General features: G+C 47.3%; 1 protein-coding gene and 1 pseudogene across 1 annotated transcript in view; one reads left to right on the top strand and one right to left on the bottom strand.

The window, feature by feature from the left end:
* The window catches only part of LOC119470708 (zinc finger protein 726-like), a 561,873-nt gene that overhangs the window by 75,985 nt on the left and 481,360 nt on the right, over positions 1–4,528 (bottom strand). The gene's annotated exons all lie outside the window — the stretch shown is intronic.
* Positions 1,105–2,046, top strand: LOC108301969 (annotated as a pseudogene).

The following is a 4,528-nucleotide window of genomic DNA, read 5'->3' on the forward strand; positions in this document are numbered from 1 at the left end:
AAAAAAAAAAAAAAAAAGAAAGAACGCATAGTTGCTACAGAAGCCACTGTGTGCAGGCAGCCAGTCAGTCCTGTGTGCTGCCTAGATTTTCAATAACAGTGGCTGCTAGGTGATGCCCAGTGACAGCCAAAACAAGTGACAGCGCAAAATGTCACCAAAGCAAGTGTCAGCCCAGCACCTTTCCAGGCAGTTCCCACAACTATTCGACCATAAAAGGGAGGAAGCACTATTACTCAGAAGACACACAGACCGACACCCGCGTGCATCATATTGCTACAAGTTTATACCACGATAGTGGGGAGCCCATCTCTATTCACAAAATAAAAAATAAGTAAAATAATTAGCTGGGCATGGTAGCACCCACTGATAATCCCAGCTACTCAGGAGGCTGAGATGAGAGGATTGCTTTAAGCCCAGAAATTCAAGGTTGCGGTAAGCTGTGATCCTACCACAGCATTCCAGCCAGGGCAACAGAGTGAGACCCCCGTCTCTAAAAAAGAAAAAATAAAGTAAAAAAAAAAAAAATGCAAGGAGGGGCCAGGTGTGGTGGCTCATGCCTGTAATCTTAGCACTTGGGGAAGATGAGGTGGGAGGATCAATTGAGCTCAGAAGTTCGAGATTAGCCTGGGCAACACAGTGAGACCTCGTCTCTATTTTATTAAAAAAAAAAAAAATGCTAGGAGGTGGCAGATTACAGGAAGGTTCCACTTGTTCTTAAAGACCAGAGCAGAAAGAATCAGTTTGAGGCACAGGCCATTCCGAATCTGTTCTCACTGTGCTGACTTAAAATCAAAGAAGGGTAGGCTCCTGTGTGGAGAAGCCACCTTCCATTCATCACTGCTCCTGTGAAATATAATTATGAAATCATTACTACTCAGAGATCTCTCGACTCACCAACCCCATCTGTACATCTGTGAGCCTGGATGGCAGAATAAACAGGACATTTACTACTCATTGTACCTTCCTTCAGCTCCTGTGTCATTTGTAAAACCAGTCAAATTCAGCTCTTGGCAGAGCTACTGAAATAAGAGAACAGTAAACACATTTCATACAACAAAAAAGGAAAAGCAGCACAAGTGTTCTGCGCATGCAAGTGCTGCAAACCACGTGGGGCCCGGGTGCATTTCAGGTGCTGGCGGCTGCAGCCGGAATTGAAACCCGAGCAGCTGGTGGGGACCATGGCGAACTGTGAGCGTACCTTCATCGTGATCAAACCAGATGGGGTCCAGCAGGGTCTTGTGGGGAGAGATTATCAAGCTTTTTTTTTTTTTTTTTTCGAGATGGAGTTTCAGATGTCACTCTGTCGCTCAGGCTGGAGTTCACAATCTCAGCTCACCGTAACCTCTACCCCCTGGATTCAAGTGATTCTCCTGTCCCAGCCTCCCTAGTAGCTGGGATTGCCGGCGTGTGCCACCACACCCAGCTAATTTCTGTATTTTTAGTAGAGACAGGGATTTGACATGTTGGCCAGGCTAGTTGAACTCCTGACCTCAGGTAATCTATTGCCTCAGCCTCCCAAAGTGCTGGGGTTACAGGCATGAATCACCGAACGTGGCCGAGATTATCAAGCATCTGGAGCATAAAGGATTCACCCTGTTGGTCTGAAATTCATGCAAGCTTCTGAAGACCTTCTCAGGAACACTACATTTACCTGGAGGATTGTTTATTCTTTGCCAGCTTGGTGAAATACACACATTCAGGGCCAGTAATAGCCATGGTCTGGGAGGGGCTGAATGTGGTGAAGACAGGCCAAGTCAGGCTTGGGGAGACTAGCCCTGTGGGCTGGAGTCCAAACATGGGACCACCCGTGGAGACTTCTACATACAAGTTGGCAGAAACATTATACATGGCAGTAATTCCATGGAGAGTGCAGAGGAGACTGGCTTGTGGTTTCACCCTGAGAAACTGGTAGATTACAATAGCTATGCTCAGAACTGGATCTATGAATGGCAAGAGGGCAGACCACAATGCTTTTCACATCCATTTCCCCTCCTTCCCATGGGCAGAGGACCAAGTCTCAGAGGCTTGTGGTTTTCTCCCATGTAAACTGTGTTTTAATGTGCCACTAAATAATACCGATAAAAAAGACAGGCTGAGTCTAGTCATACCAACTTGACCTAGGGGGCCGAAAGTGACAACTACTCTAGACTTACTGGTAAGACAGTTGTGTGTCCGAGTGTGGGAAACAACTCCAGCTAAAATTCAGAGGCCTTATACAGCTGCAAAACTTCTAACAGTGAAGTGGAGTGGGACGTGCTGAGATACCTCTCTTAAAGTGAGAGATTAGTCTGGCAATTGACGAGCCAAGAAAAGAAAGAAGAAAAGGGCCGGGCGCGGTGGCTCAAGCCTGTAATCCCAGCACTTTGGGAGGCTGAGGCGGGTGGATCACGAGGTCAAGAGATCGAGACCATCCTGGTCAACATGATGAAACCCCGTCTCTACTAAAAATACAAAAAATTAGCTGGGCATGGTGGCGCGTGCCTGTAATCCCAGCTACTCAGGAGGCTGAGGCAGGAGAATTGCCTGAACCCAGGAGGCGGAGGTTGCAGTGAGCCGAGATCGCGCCATTGCACTCCAGCCTGGGTAACAAGAGCGAAACTCCGTCCCAAAAAAAAAAAAAAAAAAAAAGAAAGAAAGAAGAAAAAAGTGAGTAAGTCATTGCATCTACCTGCCACCCGGCTTACACCCACCTCTCTCCCACACCCACCATCTAACCAAGTAAAAGGCACAACATTTAGGAGGCTGACTTGGATTTTGGAGGCGGCCCCTTCCCTATCTGGGTGTGTCACTACCATCTACCGAGTGACAGAAAAGCTGCTGGTTTTGATGATGGCTCAGAACAGGAGAAACACATGCCACAGGTCCAGGCTGATTCTGAAAGCTGCTCTGCCACTTTGGCCATGGGACCCTCCAGATCCAAAGGTCCTGCAGGTGTCAGTGACAGATAAGGAGGCTGTTTGAAGCCTCATGTAAACTGCAGTGAAGATTTTGAGGATTTTGGAGCAAGGCCCTACCGTTATCTACAGATAACTACTCAGACAGAGCTCTCTCAGCTAACTACTGGGTGTTAGTAGAAACTGACGTCCTAACCGTGGAGCCACCAAGTTACCGTGTGACCTGAGGTGCTTATCATGAACTGGGGGTTATCTTACCCACCAAGCGATGAAGTCAGGTGTGCACAAAGCATTCCATCCTGAAGTGGTGGAAACGTGATCATGTTGGAACAGGTCCTGAAGCACAAGTAAATTCCACGAGAAACTGGTGTAAACGCCTGTGGTCCTGTCAAGAAATAAGCTGAGAAATTACACGTAATTCATAGTGCTGCTGCTGTCTCCAAAGGCAGGAGGTCTATGTTTGCTGTGTTTTATTTGAAACTCATTTATTTCTAAAAGTAGCACCTAATTCAAAACAGTTGGGTATACTGCCTGCTTCAGAAAAGCTTTGGTTAACAGCGAGACCCAGGGAGGGTACTATGACACATGATGCTTTTCTTTTATTCTTTTCTCCTTTTTAAATTTTATTTTAGTTTGTTTCTTTTGAGACAGGGTTTCTGTGGCTCAAGCTGGAGTGCAGTGGAGTGATTTCAGCTCACTTTAACCTCTGCCTCTCAATCTCAAGCAATCCTCCCACGTCATCCCTGCAAGTAGCCAGGACCACAGGCACAAGCCAGTCAGTCCAGCTAATTTTGGTATTTCTAGTAGAGATGGGATTCCACCAGGTTACCCAGGCTAGTCTCGAACTCCTAAGTTCAAGCAAGCTGCCTGCCTTGGCCTCCCAAAGTGCTGGAATTACAGCCTCGGGTCAGTTTTGTTTCTTTGTCTCTCTCTCTCTTTCTCTCTCTCTCTTTTGACAGAGTCTTACTCTTTCACACAGGCTGGAGTCAGTGGCGCAATCTTGGCTCACTGCAACCTCCGCCTCTGGGTTCAAGGGATTCTCCTGCCTCAGTCTCCTGAGTAGCTGGGACTACAGGCACGTGCTACCACACCCAGCTAATTTTTATATTTTTAGTAGAGACGGGGTCTCACCATGTTAGCCAGGCCGGTCTCAAACTCTTGACCTCAGGTGATCCACCTGCCTCAGCCTCCCAAAGTGCTGGGGTCACAGGTGTGAGCCACCATGCCTGGCATCTGGTTATTTATTTTTTAATCAATTAAAATGTAGAGGGTCTGGTGCGGTGGTTCATGCCAGTAATCTCAGCACTTTGGGAGGCTGAGGAGGGTGGATCGTGAGGTCAGGGGTTTGAGACCAGCCTGGCCAACATGGTGAAAAACACCTCTACTAAAAATATAAAAATTAGCTGGGTGCAGTGACACCCACCTGTATTACTAGCTAGTTGGGAGGCTGAGACAGGAGAATCATTTGAACCCAGAGGCGGAGGTTGCAGTGAGCCAAGATCGTGCCACTGCACTCTAGCCTGGGTGACAGAGCAAGATTCCGTCTCAAAACAACAAAAAAAAGAAACGTACAGATGTCTCACTCTGTTGCCCAGGCTGATCTAATCTCAAACTCCTGACCTCTCAAGCGATCC

The sequence above is a fragment of the Cebus imitator genome, unplaced genomic scaffold (genome assembly GCF_001604975.1).
Source record: "Cebus imitator isolate Cc_AM_T3 unplaced genomic scaffold, Cebus_imitator-1.0 Scaffold38, whole genome shotgun sequence".
NCBI lineage: Eukaryota > Metazoa > Chordata > Mammalia > Primates > Cebidae > Cebus > Cebus imitator.